Source organism: Sciurus vulgaris (genome assembly GCF_902686455.1).
Source record: "Sciurus vulgaris genome assembly, chromosome: 3".
NCBI lineage: Eukaryota > Metazoa > Chordata > Mammalia > Rodentia > Sciuridae > Sciurus > Sciurus vulgaris.
In genome coordinates, this window is record NC_136463.1 from 49,014,210 (window position 1) to 49,031,857 (window position 17,648).

A 17,648-nucleotide genomic window follows, 5' to 3' on the forward strand; every position below is an offset into this window, starting at 1 on the left:
GTATAGAGAAATATAATTGCTTATTTTATTTGGACCCTCTGTGAAATTTTACTAAGCTCCCTTTCGACTACTGGTAATTTTTTTATTTTTTGGATTTTTCTCTATACCTTCACATGTGATCCACAAATAAAGACAGCTTTACTTCTTCCTTATCACTCTTGTGTCATTTGTTCATTTTTCTTTATTTCTTACACTGAATAAGACTCAACCCAATGTTGAGTAGACAGGATGAGAGAAGATATTCATTCCTTTCTCCTGATCTCAAGTAGAAATCATAAAGTTTCCACCATGAGTATGAGGCAGGCTCTCAGGGCGAGCCAGGTTTCCTCTCTTAATAATTTAAGAATCCGTTTCTTAACTTAAAGCTTTCATCATAAATACACGTTAAAGATTTTTCTGTATCTATTGAAATAATCAATAACTTGTTTTTCTGCATAATATCTTGAATATATTGATTGATTTTCAAACATTAAACCAAACTTGCATCCCCAGGATAAATATACTTTTGTCATGATGTACTATTAATTTTACATATTATTAGATGTGATTTGGTAAGCCTTTCATAAAAGTTTTTTCATCTGTTTTAATAAGAGTTATAGTTCTGTAGTTTTATTTTCTTTTAATCTTTTTTCTTGCGTGTGTGTGTGTGTGTGTGTGTGTGTGTGTGTGTGTGCGCCTAGTATATGCCTCTTAAAATCAGTTGGGAATTTTATTTTTATTTTCTGATTTTCTGTAAGAGTTGTGTGGAATTAGTTCTATTTTTTTTTTTTTTTTTCTTACAAGTTTGTAGATTTATCAGAAGAGCCTTCTGGGACTGAATTCTCATATGCAGCAAGTTTTTTTTTTTTTTTAATTCTATTAAATTTATTTGATTTACTTAAAGTTTCCTAAGTTTTCTATTCCTTCTTAGATCATTTTTGAAAATGTGCATAGTTCAAGAATTTTGAGTAAGGTCTCTTAGCACAGAGAACAGAAAATACCAGACAGCTGGAACAGTTGGTCAGGAAACTGCAGACAACTTAAATGCTATCATACCTTATATCCCTAATTATTCTTCATCACTTTCAGAAATGGAAATCACTCTGCTCATCTCTGCTTTCTGATACTTTCATCCTCACATTATTATGGCCCAAGACATTATATTTTGAAAACACTTCCTATGTTTTCGGCTTTCTCTCCATGACTCCTTGCATCTGTTATTTGACCTCATTAAGCATTGAATTCCTAGGGACTAGAAGTGTAGTTGTGGCAGAGAGCCTGTGCTTAGCAAGTGCAAGACCTGGGTTCAATCCCCAGCACCACACACACACACACAGACACACAAAAAATCCTGAACTTTCTCCTTCTCGGCCCACCCTTGTATCTCAATCCTGATTCCTCTTCCTTCTGCATCGCACTGCCTAACATCTCAGCCAACTCTCACCCACATCTTCAACATCTCTGCAGACATCCACCTAGCAAAATACACACCAAGGATCAACTTGACTTTTCACTTTCTCTAGTCCTTCTTCCTGGCTGTCAGGTAATGGGAAAGGAAATCACACATACTCATAAAATGGTTTGACCTAAAATCGGTGATTTCTGCATTCTCCTGAGCTTTCATACCCTGGGACAATTCATCTATGCTTCTTTCGTGGATTTTATCTCATTTTATGTGGTGACTATTTCAAACCAACACCATTGAAAATGTGTACATTATCACACGCCTCTTTTTCAACAAACAACTAGTCTGCTTCACAGTAAAAGAAATAATAAGTTGAAAACTGTTTTGCTTTCCTGTCACCCGATTTGCAAATGTACCAACGCTCCTGAAGTTCATGTCCACCTCTCTAATAAGATGAGAAGAGGCATCCTCCTGCACTAAGCTAAACCCCCCACTTATGATTTTTACCTCGTTTCCAAGAGTTCTTCAGGGATTTAATTCCATTAATTATCTCCTTTCTTATCTGAAATTTTAATACTGTCTTCTCTATTGGCTTTCCTTATCAGCTTTTAAATGTACTTCTCTTCACCTTTCCCCACACCTTCTTTTTTGTTAAACTTCCATGAACACAAGCCCCTCATCTTATTTCATTTTCACTTCATACAATCATGGTAGATTAATAGTAAACTGACGAAACGTCAGTCACATTTCCGCAATCCCAGCAACTCCTGAGTCTGAGACAGGAGGATTTTAAGTTTGAGGCCACCTCTAAGGCCAGTAACTAAGGGAGACTGCTTTCTCTCTGCTGTGACTTAAAGACCCAACCACCACAATTGTAGAGGAGGAAAAGTTTATTTGAGAGCTCATGGTTTCAGAGGTTGACAGATGGCTCCATTTCTCTGGTCTCCAAGTGAGTCAGGACCTCATGCCTGGACAGTGTGGTAGAGGAGGGAAGCAGCTCACAGCACAGTGATCAGGAAGCAGAGAGACAGAATTTTTACTCTCCAGATACAAAAGATACATCCCAAAGCCATGCTCCTCAGAGTCCCACCTCCTCCAGTGACACGCTACCACTTTAGTTACCCCCAGTTAATCCCATCAGGGATTAATTCACTGATTGGGTGAAGACTCTTATAACCCAATCTTTTCTCCTCTGAACCTTCCTGTATTGTCTCACTTGTGAGCTTTTGGGATACACCTCACAACCAAACCAACAGAGATGCTGTCTACTTTCTCAAAATTAAAACATAAAATGTGCGAGAGTTGTCACTCAGTGGTAGAGCATCCCTGGGTTTAATCTCTAGTACCACCAATAATAATAATAATAATAACAACAACAATAATAGGAAACTGTTGAAAAGTTGAATCTGTCAGAAGCAACCATCCATATCAGCATTAAGCAAAGCAGAATTCAGAGTAAAATCTATGAAATGGACAAGAGAGACTCTTATACTCACAACAGAATATAAAATTTGTAACAGAGAAATTACAATTGATTTAAATCTTTATGGATGAAATGTCACATACTGAAACACATAAAAAAATCACTTGTAGTATTTTAGAAAAAAATGACCCAAAAAATGAGAAGCTATCACAGAAATCCCTAAGTTTTTGTAAGATTAAGTGTCCCCTAAAATGTGTACAAACAATATGAATAATATAATTAGGAAGTATAAATTAAGAGATGAATAGATTCAGGGAGTTCTAGTGGTGTTGTTACTCAAATTAGTACTATTAGTCTTGTTTTAGATCAAACAAAAAGTAAATTAAATTCCCCCAAAACAAATGATCCCTGTCGTATTCTTTGGCCACGTGTTATAGTTTGAATATGAAATATTCTCCCAAAATTCCTGTGTCACTACAGGAATGTTTCCTGGTGAAATAACTGGATAGTAAGAGCTGGAACCTCATCAGTCCACAGGAGTTTGAATGGCAATTGCAGGCAGGCAGGGTGTGGCTGGAAGAGATGGGTCATGCTCTGGAAGGGTTCATCATCTCTGTGGTCTCTTCCCCCAGCCTCTATGCTTCCTGCCACCATGAGTGTAGGGGCTTCCCTCTGACACCCACTTCTGCCATGATGTTTTGCCTCAACTTAGACCCAGAGCAATGGAGTCAGTTGACCATGAACTGAATCTCTGAAACCATGAGTCAAAATAAATGTTTCCTTCTCTAAGTTGTTCTTCTTGGGTATTTTGGTCACAGAACAAAAAAAAAAAAAAAAAAAAAAAAAACCTGACTAATACACCATGTTATAGTTTATATCTGGAACTGTCCCCCAAGAAACTCATGTTTTCAAAACACAGTCCCCAGCACAGCAAGGTTCAGAGAGAGGGTTTTTAGGAAAATATGAATGATGAGAGCTGCAACCTCATCAGTGGATTAATCCAGTTGATGGGTTAATAATTTGAATGGATTTACTGGGTGGTAACTGTAGGCAGATGGGGCATGACCAGAGAAAGTAGGCCACTGGGCGTGTGCCTTTGTATACTAAATCTTGTCCCTGGCTGCTGCTGCTTCTTTTCTCCCCTTTCCCCTTCCCCTTCTCCTTCTCCTTCTTTCTCTTGTTCTTTTTCCTGACTGCCATGAACTGAGCAGTTTTCCTCTGCTACCCTTCCTAAATGATGTGCAGTTTCATCTCAGGTCCAGAGAAATGGAGACAGTTAACCATAGAATGAATCTCTGAAACCATGAGCCAAAATAAACTTTCCTTCCTCTGAGTTGTTCTTGTCTGGTAATTTGATCACAACAATGAAAAGTGAAAATAGGTCATATACAATCAAACTAGATAGTAGAAAAAAATAAATGAACAGCTCAACCACATTAAAATTTGAAACGGCTGTCATTTTGTCACTCCTAGTTTAAAGAATCAAAACTGACATCACAAACTAGGTTGAAAATAGCAATATAAATTTTAAGCATCAATCCTCAAAGACAAAGCTGAATTCTAGGAAAATTCAAAGCTTTCAATTGTTTGGTTATACACTAGAAAGAATGTAAATAAATGACCTGTGCATACAAATTAGGAAATTAATAAAAGGAAAATAAGTATGAGGAAGCATGAGTATGAGGAAGGTTCTAATAAGTTGTTCCATGGAATGAAAAATTCATGAATTTGAAATAAAAACTAAATTGATTAATAAATCCTGTTGCTGGTTTGCTGACCATAAAATAGACAGAGCTCTAGCAAGGTTAATTTCATAAAATAAAAATCATAAGGGAGAAACAGAAAGTAAGCACAAATACTTGAGAAATTGTAATACAAAATGTTATTTACAAATTGCTAATCCATGTGATATTTCAATTAAATGAATATTTTCCCTCAAAAAACAAAAACTGACACAAAGTGGAAAACAGAAATAGTCAACGAAAAAATAACTTTAAAGAACCCCCAATGGCTCAGGAAGTTTACCAGTCATTTGAACCAACCTCAAGAGACAACTAATTCATACAGCATTTTAGTTGTTGCAGAGCAAGTAAATCACAGAAAGTTAACAGAATCTTGAAAACAGAGTCTGAAAAAAACAGCTTTAAAAATGTAGGTGAATTTTGCAAACTAATAAGAAAAATATTAGCAAAGCAAACATAGCCATATGTTAAATAAATCATACACAATGAAAAAGCACAATAGTCTTTCTCCAGAATTGCAAAAATGCTTTAGTCTTAAAAAAAATCTATGAACATAATTAATTATATTTTGGATCAAAGGAGATCTTCTAAAGCACACCATTTTCTTCATAACTTCTAAAAGAACTTTTAAAATGGAAAATTTGTTCCTAACATCTTTAAAAGCATGACTTTTTGTAAAACAAAGATAAAAGAACATTCAATTAATGTAATAAAGTATAACTATCTGAAATCAACAACAGCAAAGATCATACTTAACCCTGAAAGTCCAGAGGCCTTCTTAACATCAGGAGCAGCATGAGTGCCAGTACTGCTATGATTCTAATTTGGAAAGTCCTTGCAAAAGCAATCAGAAAAAATTACGTCAGTGGGGGGAGCAGTGTTATATGGGTTTGTGCATGTAAATATGTGTTCATCTCTATGAACAGATAGCAGATTAAAGGACAGTATTATCATCATTCATAAATGATATGCATTAATTTCCAGAAATCAAAAATGTTCAAGAACTATTTCAAATAATAAATGATTTTTGTTTGGTCGCTTATAACAGGATACATTCAAAATTGATAACCATTTTACACACCATGGATGATCAATGTATTAGTCAGGATTCCTTTGGTTGCATTACTGAAAACATTCTATGGTAAATTAGGTGAAATAAAATGTATTGGCAGGATAATTGGTACATATACCGATACATAGGTGACCTTTGGTCCTTAGGTACCATCAGTTGTTGGGGAGGTTCAAGGACAAGTAGCTGGAAATTGAGCCTCCTAGAACTGGAGAATTTGGTTTACTCTGTGCATCAGCTTCAGTGTCTTTCCTTGTAACTTGATTTCCTCCACCCAACTTGAAACATGGTTCTTCAACTCCCAGGTCTCATTTCCCATGCCTTTTACCAGCAGAATGAGATTTATCCTCTGGATCCTAAATTTAAATATTACAGAAAAGATGCAGGATATCCTTGCCTGGGTGGGAGGCCCACCTTTGGACTGAGAAGATGGAAGCTCCTGATAAATCACCTGAGTGGACTGGAGAAGAGCAATTCTCCAAGGAAGGAAATGGGAACCAACAGAAAATGTAACGGAAGAAATGAGTTTCAAAAATAAAAAACACTTAAGCAAAATAATGTAAGCAATAGTCCAAAATGTCTGAAGATACTGGAAAAAAATTTGTAGAGGGAAATAAGAGATTGTTCAAGAAATTTTACTTAAAAGATTTCTTTGAAAGACTCCTTTATTATTTGCTAAATGCAATTTGAACTCTCATCCTTTTTCGTGGGCCAATTTTAAAAATCAAAAGTCAGCACAACACACCCAAAGGGCTAATGTCTTTAATATTAATCAAGGTTGAATATACTTTACCTGAAATTCTTGGGGTCCAGAGTGTTTTAAATGTTGGATTTTCTTTTTTTTTTTTTTTTTTTTTTTTTGGATTCATATACATTTAATCAGATATCTTAGGGATGGAACTCAAATCTAAACATGAAATTCATGTATGCTTCATTTATAACTTGTACACATAGCCCAAAGGTGGTTTTATACAATACTTTTTAATAATTTTGTACATGAAACAAAGTTTCATAGTATGAAATTTTTCACTTGTGGAAAAAAATTTCAAAATTTTTTAAATTTCCAATTCTAGATTTTTGAGTTAGGAATGTTCAACATCTACTCTTTCAAAGGCTGGATATTAAGATTTAGTACCATCTTGCTTCATAAAACCTTAGCTCTTAAATTTATGAATCACATATCTTTGAACAAAATTCCTAAGAGGGATGGAAAGGTATAACCAATGTCATGTGTGAAAGTTCAGAATGGCATCTGGCACAGAACAAATGCCAAATAAGTACTGCACATGATTAAATAGTAACCATTAATAAAGTGACCTTAAAACTTAGCAATAAAAATTAAATATCCCAATATGGAAAAAATAGCAATGAACCAGTAAAGTAATATTAATATTAATAATCAGTGAGGAATGATCTTTGTAAAGTAGCACTTAAATATGCAGAAGTAGAAACATCGGTGTCAGGACACACTCTAAGCCACTGAGTTACACGGAACTACAGGTATTGTTTATTAAATCTCTTGGTCAGTTTGTGTTTTTATTTGGTGAGCTTGCAAATAAATAAAGGGCTAAGAAACAGACCTCAAAGAAATAATTTCTATGAATGAGACATTTAATGTGGTCAAGGTATAGTTTAAAGAATGAGCTGGAAGGAACGCTGGACCCACATTCACCAGACCACACAGGGAGTTCAAATGTTATGAATCCCAATTAATAAGTATTGCTGCCACAATGAAACATAGAGCCACAGACACCAGGAACCCCTGCTGGGTGGCAGAGCATTTCATGTGTTAGCATCAGACTCGCTAACTGGGTGTGTTCTCTCCATGTGTTCCCAGCACTGCCCAGCACACATTCTCCTCCAAACATCATCTTCCTCTAGTTTGATAAATAGTATATTTTTGCTCTTTAATTTCATCCTCTTGTTCATTTTCCTCCTTTGTTTATTTGGGCTCTAAGTTGCGGAGGTGGGGGCAGAATTTCATTAGAGTTCTTTAAGAAATATCCTTCCAATTAAACTTACATTTTATGACACCCACCATTTGTTCCAGCTGTTTAATTGCACAAATTGAAGTGTTTATATTTGCCTCTTTATGCATTTTTTAATTTTCTTAATGTTAAATAGTTTCCCTAGAAGTGAGAGTCCTCAAGATATTTATGAAAAATATCAGAAACCATTTTTTCCAAACATGGTGGGGGGAGTTATACATGACCTCAAGGCTGTCCAAGTAGAACCAGGGCAATATAATTAACACATAAAGAAAGTGAAGACTGGATTGGAGAAAAAGATGAATTCATTTCAGTTGGGAAGAGTGAAGCAGTGGGACCTCCAAGTAGATTTATCAGAAAGACACGTGGGAATACAAACAGGAGCAGAGGAAAAAGACCAAAAGTTACATAGAGTTGAGTTTTACTTTCTGTCTAAAACCATGCAAACCTCAGAAAAAGGCATAGGAAAAAAAGACCCTGAAACAAAAATTGAGCCCTGAGGAAAGTCTACATCTGGGTAGTAAAGGGTAAAGAAGAGACAGAGGCAAGAGGAGGCTTGGTCAGAGAAGAAGCAGGCAGAGAAGACCAGATCCACAATTTTCGGTTTATTTTATTTTATTTTGATTCATTGTACACAGATGGGATATAACTTTTCATTCCTATGGTTGTATACAATGTAGTCACACCATTTGTGTAATCATACCTGTACATAGGATAATAATGTTTGTCTCATTCTACCATCTTTCCTTTCCCCATCCCCTCCCCTCCCTTCAATTCCTTCTGCACAATCCAAAGTTCCTCCATTCTTCCCTTACCCCCTCCCCACCCCCATTATGTATCAGCATCTACTTATCAGAGAAAACATCAGGCCTTTGATTTGGGGGGATTGGCTTATTTCACTTAGCATGATATTCTCCAACTCCATTCATTTACCTGCAAATGAGAGCCCAAGAAATGAAAGCAAGAATCAATAAATGGGATGGATTTAAACTAACAAACGTTTTCTCAGCAAAGGAAACAATAAATAATGTGAAAAGAGAGCCTACAGAGTGGGAGAAAATCTTTTCCACATGCACTTCAGATAGAGCACTAATCTCCAAAGTTTATGAAGAATTTTAAAAATTTACACCAAAAATACAAAGAATCCAATCAACAAATGGGATAAGGAACTGAGCAGATGCTTCACAGAAGATCTACTGTGATCAACAAATATATGAAAAAGCATTCAACATCTCTAGTAATTAGAGAAATGCAAATCAAAACCACCCTATGGTTTCATCACTCCAATTAGAATAGTCATTATCAAGAATACAAGCAATAATAGGTGTTGACTTGGGTGTAGGGGAAAAGGTACACTCACACATTACTGGGGGAGTTGCAAATTGGTGCAGCCATTCTAGAAAGCAGTATGGAGACTCCTTAGAAAACTTGGAATGGAACCACCTTTTGACCCAGTTACCCGACTCCTTGGTTTTTAACCCAAGGACTTAAAATCTACATACTACAGTAATGCAGCCACATCAATACTTATAGCAGCCTGATTCACAATAGATCAATTGTGGAACCAACTTAGGTGCCCTTCAATAGATGAATGGATAAAGATCCACAATTTTTAATGAAGGATATACAAGGTATAGTTTGCCCTCTGTATCCACTGTTTCCATGTCTGTGGATTCAGTCAACCTGAGATAGAAAATATTCACAACAAAAATTGCATATGTACTTAACACATAGAGACTATTTTTCTGGTCATTATTCCCTAAACAATTCAGTATAACAAATAGCATTTACATTTTATCAAGTATTACATGTAATCTGGAGATGATTTAAAGTACATGGAAGGATATGCATATATTATATGTAAACACTACACCATTTTATAATAAGAATTTGATCATCCTCAGATTTTGGTATCTGTGGAAGGTACTGGAACCAACTCTTCGTGGAAACCAAGGGGCAATTGCAATTTTTCTGGTCAAATATGGTAGGGAAGAAGTGTGTTCGCCTATTCAAGAAGGTTTTTGTGTTTTAGCCTTTGATACATAAGTTTGCCTTGTGAGCAAAATGGATTGTTTTTCTCATATTCCAGTGTCTAAAAGTTATGTCTCCAGTGAGAATCAGAGCCTTAAAAATATTACTTTAGTGTGTGTTTAAGTACCACTGGTCATAATAAATAAATGAGCCTCTCCATTTTGCCTCCTACCTAAAACTCATTGTAACCAAGACTTTTCCTGTGTACTGGAATATCCAATACACTTTTATATAATGTGCTATTGTTCTCAAGTCCTCATGCAGGGGGAAAAAAAAGAAAAAAAAAAGGAGGAGGAAATTTTTGGAAGAAACGAGGAATGGAGTCAAGAGAAAGAGATGGGAAAGGCTCCCTTTTTTTTTTTCTAACTATGGTCTGCATCAGAGAATTATTTCTTCCTGTTTGAGTCTTTGTGAATTTCACAAAATCACAAAATTGAAGAGCTGGAAACAAAGGCTAAAGCTGAAAATATCTCTGGAGTTTTTTCTCACAATTTTTCACTCTAGATCCCACCAAATTCTGATGCCAGCAGAAATCAGAAAAGGTGAGTTCAGCTGATGATGGGGTCCCATCTCACCTCCAGAGCCAAAAAGCCAGCTGGATTTCTTTCTCCCTGAGATTTCCCTCCCAAATAATTTGAAAAGAATGAATTTCTCAGAGCAGATAAGTTAGGAAGTTTCCATTGTGGACATGACTGGCAGAGTGCATTGATTTGAGGTAGGATATTGGCTGTCAAACTGCCACTAAGGCAAGCAGAGAACCACAGTCAGTCTTTGATATGGAAATACAAAGGGTGAGATTCCTGCTGAATGGGTTTAGGCAGCCTCTGCTGCAGACAAAGAGTAGAAGCAGAATCAACTGAGTCCTATTCTTGTCAGTGGAAACAGCTTGGAATCCAGCTTCCTGCTAACCAGGTCCCTTTCATTCTGCTGACATCTATGGGCAGTCACTTAGCTGTGTTCTTTCCATTTCTTTACCTACCCATTGTCTCAATTCTCATATTTTTTTTAGTGATTTTGTAGTTTGTAGTTATTTGAAAGGCAATGAGGTAAAACTACCATCTGTGGCAATATGGTGCTCCAAGACTGCCTGCTTTCACCCAGAGGCAGACAGGGAGGGGGATTCTTCTCTCCAAGACTCCCCTCTTGGTTTAGCCTTTTCCATGAGAATCTATTCTCCACCCTGCTTTGCTTTAGGCAAATGTAGAGCAATCACTTATATACACAAGGTTTATGAGCACACTGAAGATATATAGTTTTGGAGTAACCACCATCAGTATACTCTACTTCAGCTACTTATTGTCCAAGATTTACTAAGATTCTTCCCTGCCCCCAAAGGTGAAGTGCATTCTATTGGTAAATTTTAACATATTGGAGGGGAACTTCTTTTTTTTTTTATAATATTTTTATATTTTTAGACAGTTTCTTTTTTTTTTTATTGGTTCTTTTTAGATATCTATGAGAGTAGAGTATATTTTGACACATTATACATACATGGAATATAACTAATTTTTATTAAAATCCCCTTCTTGTGGTTATACATGATGTGAAGTTTCACTGGTGGCATATTTGTACATGAACTCAGGAAAGTTATGTCAGATTCATTCCACTTTCTTTCCTATTCCCATCCCCCCTCCCCCCTTCATTCCCCTTTGTCTAATCCACTGAACCTTATTCTTCCTCTCCCTAACTCTTGGTGTTTGTTAGCATCCACATATCAAAGAGAACATTCAACCTTTGGTTTTTGGGGATTGGCTTATTTCACTTAACATGATAGTCTTCAGATTCCTCCATTTACTGGCCAAAGTCATTCTTTTTTATGGCTGAGTAATATTCCAAGGTATACTAAGATTCTATCACAAGGGTTTTTTGTTTGTTTGTTTTAGTATTTATTTGTTTATTGTAACTGGCACACAGCTCTTAAAGTAAATCTGGAGAGCCTTTCCAAACAGTAATGAAGGCTAATTTTCCTCTAGAGTTTCTATTTTAAAATATACAGCTTCTATTCTTTTCCCATCCAATTTCCACCATCTCTGTTCCCCTCTTCATTTTTTAAAACAGAAGGACGGGGTTCAGTTTTGCTCCATTTACAACAAGTTCTCCAACAAATTCACCTCCTTTGTTCCCCTTTCCATCATTTGTTGGCTCTTGCGGTGCTTGGAACAAGGTCCCCAATCAATTCTACTTAACTCCAGTCATCAACTCAAACCATATGGTTATTCTCTGTCCCAACTTCTATTTCCACTCTGGCATTTAGAATCCCACCAGTCTCCATTTAGGCAAGTGCTCCACCACTGAGCTACATCCCTAGCCCTTTCCAGTCACATGTTAAGTGCATATCTGCACTGCTGAGTTACTTCCTTCTTTGACCTGAGATCTTACATTTATTTTTGAAAGAATAACACCTCACCCATCTTTTAAAGTGCTTTACCACATATCAAACACTACCTCCTTGGAGAAGAGGATTATTTTCTTCCTAAATCAAAGAGCCTAACTTTTTTTTCAACTGTATTGAGTGCAAACCCAAATCTTACATTCCCGGTGGTGAGATGGTAAGCAATTTCCCTACATAAATATGAACAGTACTGTGGGCCATGCATGAGACTTCAGCTAAGAACTGCAGTGCAGATAGCCACTGGGTCAGTGCTTGCAGAAAGGAAAGACTTTTCTCTTCAGGAACAAACTGTAATCACAAAAATCACTCAACAAATACTGCAAGGCTACAAGAAGGTATAGATTAGTTGAAAATCCACCTATGAAAGAGGAAACATGGAATATAGGACCCACGCATGTCCTCTTTACTTATAGGCATGATATAGGAAAAAGAACATGGACTTTGAGTTCCAATAAAGCCAAGTTTGAGACCTGACTCTGCTCCTTACTGCATGAATGAGCTTGAGCAAGTTATCTACTTCATCTGAGCCTTCCATTCATCAACTGCAAAATATGAAGGGTAACGATTGGAACCACCCAGTTTGACATTTCTGACATAAGCTACATACACCCTTTACAGATCTACTTTCAAAAGCATCATTGTATATATAAAAAAGAGGTTTTAATAAAGGGAAGGCCAATAATTATTAGACAATAAGACAAAGCCAAGCCATCTTGGAGTCTTCTGCTTCATTCCCTGATGGGTCCCTCTCATCCCCAAGATGTCCTACATTGGTAGCTCCCAAACCTGGCTGATCTCCAACTTTACATTGGGAGCTATTATAACAAACCGTATTCTTTGAAATTCTGATTAGGTCCATAGTTGGTCTAGGGATCTATGTGTTCAATAAGGACCTTCAAAGTTATGTTGATGATCAACTAATTTTAGGGATTATTGGCCTCCCTGAAGAACAATCTGGAGAGTTCTTTAGAGAGTAATTAATGTTTAGCTAGACTTTTCCCTTCCCTCCAAGCTGGCACTAGAGGGCCCTCTACCTGAGACCACCCCACATTTCTCTGTTAGGAAAAGCAGACTCATAGAACTGTGTAGGGCTTCCCCCTTTTCTTCTTAAGTTTGATTTCTAACCAGAGCTAAAAGTGAATTGCAGTCCTTCAAGCAGTTAACTGATTTCTCAGTCCAGGCCTAATGTCATACTGCATTCTTAGGGGAAATGTTCGGAGCCCCTCCCTAAAGACCACATTCAGTCTTAATTTCACAGTGTCCCAAATTCACAAGGCACTTCGCAAACACGCACCCAGGCTAGGGGTATTTATGGTGAAATTATTTGCCAGTCACTTTCCAGGTGAAACGATATTCAAAGCATAATCCAACCCATAAAAATTCTGGATATCTACTTTAGAAATAAACCTTTCATTAAGGAAATACACAAAACATCAGCCTTCAGCTAAGTAATGAGACTCCATTTTTAAGGACCTGGTTTGGATTTGGAACAGAGGAGTCAAAAGGTTGGAATTCAGGACTCAAGAGTGTGTTTGTTACCTGAAAATTGTATTCTTATGCCCAGTCTCACACCAGGATTTCCATGGAAGTCCCCAGAGATTAATTAGCTCTGCAATGGAAACACACCTCTCTATTCTTTCTCTCCACATTGCCTTCTATTTCTTCCAAATAAATAAAGCATTAAAAGATGCTAAATTCCACCGAACAAGTTTTAAAATGAGGAATTGTTTTAGCCTGAGGTTAAAGGAGGCACCTAGGAAAGTCAAAGCAGAATTTACTTAGTGCTGAATTCAGCCCATTGCCTGTGCCACAGTTCACTCCCCAATCCCTCTTCTCCTCTGAGCAGAAACTGACAGTTTAAACAAAGCCCTGAAGAACAAAGGAGACTTATAAGAAATGAGCCTCAGTGCCCCTCACCCCAGCAGCACCCCTCTCCTGCCCCTTAGGCCTGAGTCTCAGGCCAGGGCTATTTCATCCTGAGCAATAACTGAATCTGGATGATGAACACTAACTCTTTAGCATGCATTTATAAAAATCCACCATTAATATAGACTGACACTGAATTCCCTGGTAATCGGATTAGAGTATATTGCTCAAACTGTCATTCAGAGCCGAAGCCCCTTTATCTCTTCGCTGATAGGAAGCTAAGCTTCTTGACTCACTTTGCCTCTGTCTCTTTGGAGTCATCAAGAATCTGACTTCTTCAAACCAACAATTTTATTTGCTTAATCTTGGGTGAAGAGATTAGGGATTTAAAGAAGATTTTTCAATATCCCTGCCATTCCTGGTAAGACACATTCCTTGTTCTTCAATGATTTCTGCCTCTGCCAGCAACACACACACACACACACACACACACACATCCCAACATCACGAAAACACCCAATGTAACTATAAAACACTCTACAACACACAATACAATACATACACAGCACAACACCTATACACACACCAAAATAAACACAACACAACACACATGCCCAGCATATCCAACAAAATGCACACAACACAAAGCACACACCCAGCATACATACTTAACACACACAACAAAACACAACAGTTTTACAACATACACACCCCAAACACAGTTACAATACAACATGCACAGCGTGACACACACAAAAGTACCACTCTCATGCAAATCCTAAATTTAAGAGAAGAGAGAGAAATCCATGCTGGCTGGTTGTCACTTTAAAGGTGAAACCCAATAAAGAGATTCTCAAACTTTAGGAGGTCATTGAGATCCAATCAAAATTATGCACTTTTGTGTGTGTGTGTGTGTGTGTGTGTGTGTGTGAATGATCACCATTTATACCTGTGAGCTATGTCAGAGGTCAGCCTTAACCACAGTCCAGCAGCTTTCAGATGGAGACCTCAGATGAACAGAGTGAAAAGAGTACAAGCCTTCATCTGACTGGGGCTCATGGGCACTCTCAGCAAGCCTCCTGATCTGCCAGGTCTTCCAGTCCACATTCCGCAGTAGGACACATAGTGCTCAATACTAGCCAGGCTTTCCAGCCTCCCTTACCCTCCACCCATTGACAAAACAGGGCAGCTCAGCAAGAAAAACAAAACTCCTCCTACTGGAGACCAAAAGTATAATTATTTTATTCAAACTAGAAGTGACTCAGCCAGGCATGGTGGCACACACCTGTAATCCCAACTACGCAGGAGGCCAAGGCAGGAGGATCACGAGTTCTTGTCCAGTCTGGGAAACTTAGCAAAATCCTGTCTTAAAATAAAAAATTTTAAAGGGCTGGGGATATAGCTCAGTGGTCGAGCTCCCCTGGGTTCAATCCCCAGTACTGAAAAAAAAAAAAAATTTAGCAGAGGCTCAAAATAGAGGAACCAGCAATATTTGGACTCAACATGGCATAGAAAAGAACATAGCAATATGAGTCAAATGAACTCAAATGTTGGTTTTCCAACTTCATAACTATGTGGCCTTGCACAAGTCACCTGTCCTCTCTAAAGCTGTTTCTTCATCTCTAACATGGGAATAACTCCAGATTACTGTCTGCTTTACCTTCCTCATGAAGTCATCTGTGGACCAAATGCATAAAAGTTCTGCACACTAGTGAAGACTGATCATCAGCAACTCACACAGGCAATCGTTGCCATCACTGGAAGAGTCTGAACAAGCGAAGGTTAAATAGATGCTCAATGGCTATTTTTAAATATTCTGGTATATTGGTTATATGGGAAAGGCAATAGATTTGGGGAAAAGCAACAGATTTATCTTGTATACATTCAGGAAAAAACTAGTGCCAGTTTGCAAACAAATCCACAAAGAGTTGGGTTTGAACCTGGTTCCTCTCAAATCAATTCCATAGGCACTTAGCACATCATTTGTGCCAGGCATTCAGCCAGGGTCTTCCCTACTTCCCAGGAGTACATGCAAAGAGAAACCATGGCTTTGCATAAAATCCTAATATGTAGGATTTTACCAGGAATGCTTTTAAAATGTGCCATAGGATGGGGACAGTATCAATAAAGGCACATAGGTGAAAAACTAGGAGATGAGTTTGTAGAATAGTAACTACTCCTAATGCAACATCAAAGGGTATAAAGGCAATGGCAGAAGGTCTGGAGGGTGCTCCCGATCCAGCTGATCCTAGCATATGAGATCCAGCCCCACAGTGCCACAGACTGAAGAAAAAGAGAGAGATCTAGGATTGCACAGAGTGAAATTTATTGGGAAGACTTACAGAAATGTAGTCCTGGGCAGCAAGCAGCAAGACCATAATCTGGGTCAGAAGGAGGGGTGAATATATAGATGAGGACAGAAGTAACTTCATCCAAATGGAACATACCTGATTAATCTCTAACTAATACCAAAGAATCAGACATGTTCCTATAACCGCGGTCCAATTTTGAAGTTTCACATATCACTCCAATGGTTCGGTATATTTATATCATGTTGATAAACTATGCAGGAAAAATCAGTGAGAGTCATTCTGAAGCTGTCATGGTGGTTACAACTCCACACAGCTGCAGTCACGACAAGCTGAACTCATACAATGTACCTCGCCAGAGAAGCCGCTCCTGTGGGCAATGGAAACTATTTCAAGTGTATAAGCAGTAGAGCAACAAGATCAGATTTGAGTTTCAGGAAATATCTTCTGCCCATCACTTGGCCCTGATAAAAGTTGAGCATAAAAATAGAAAGAAGATTCCATGCCTACAGAGGCAGAAGCAAATACCTTTTTCTGCTCTGCATCCTCACCCATGTCTGTGAATTGTCTCCCTTCAGGTGAAGAAAATTAAAGGTATCTGAACTTAAAACCATCAAATAGAGTTGAGTAGTCACAGCTGCAAACAAGCCCATGGACGTTCTTATGAATATGTTTATCTTCACAATTATAAAGGCTTTCCACCAAATATGAATAGTACCAGTGACATTTCTTTGAAATTGATAAAAGGTGGTTTTCATTTATATTTTGGGCTCACACATCTGTTGAGATGTGTTTAAAACCCCTTTGCTTTCCTGCTGATAGTATCCACACTAACTGCATCTTCCCCCTCAAAACCAGCACTGCAACTATACATTTTGTAACTTCAAATTTATATCTCAGCCTTGTAACTTCCTACTCCTTTGATTCTGTCTCTAAAACCCAAAACAAGAAAATTAGGCAGAATATGCCAGTAGTATTTTCCACCCATCCTCCCCCAATTTTCAGGTTTCTATCACCCAAACACTGCCCTGCAACACGTTACACTACAACATGCTCTGTCAACTCACCATGAGCCTTTTGGGACCTTGGACCTTCAGAGATGTGGGAAAACAGGTCTTAAGCTGGCTTGCTTTCCCACAACTGCCTTTATCTCTCCTAAGCTCTATTGACAAAGTCTCCTTGCCACTCAGCTCTCTACCATTTGCACTTGTGTTTGAGGGAAAATTAATCTTTATATGCCAGAATTTCAAATAAGCAGAAATTCAGACCCATAATGGCAACAGAATGTGATAAAAGTACTTTTAGAGATTTATTCCATAGTGTTCATAAAAGTATAGGCAGGTGTTCAGGAAGAATAGAATGAGCAATAACCCTCGTGCCTTATCCGTGAGGATATTTTTCACAACAAGAAACAAAACCCAGACTAAAAGCGGCTCGAATATTC

At 37.7% G+C, this 17,648-nt stretch overlaps 1 protein-coding gene across 1 annotated transcript in view; it reads right to left on the minus strand.

Annotated features, from left to right (window-relative positions):
* Nucleotides 1-14,977, minus strand: part of LOC306655708 (uncharacterized protein C12orf71 homolog) — a gene marked incomplete at its 3' end in the record, with an annotated part of 39,668 nt that extends 24,691 nt beyond the window's left edge. Inside the window, exon 1 of the mRNA XM_079130353.1 lies at nt 14,845-14,977. The remainder of the gene's footprint in view (nt 1-14,844) is intronic.
* Between the last annotated feature and the right edge of the window lie 2,671 nt (nt 14,978-17,648).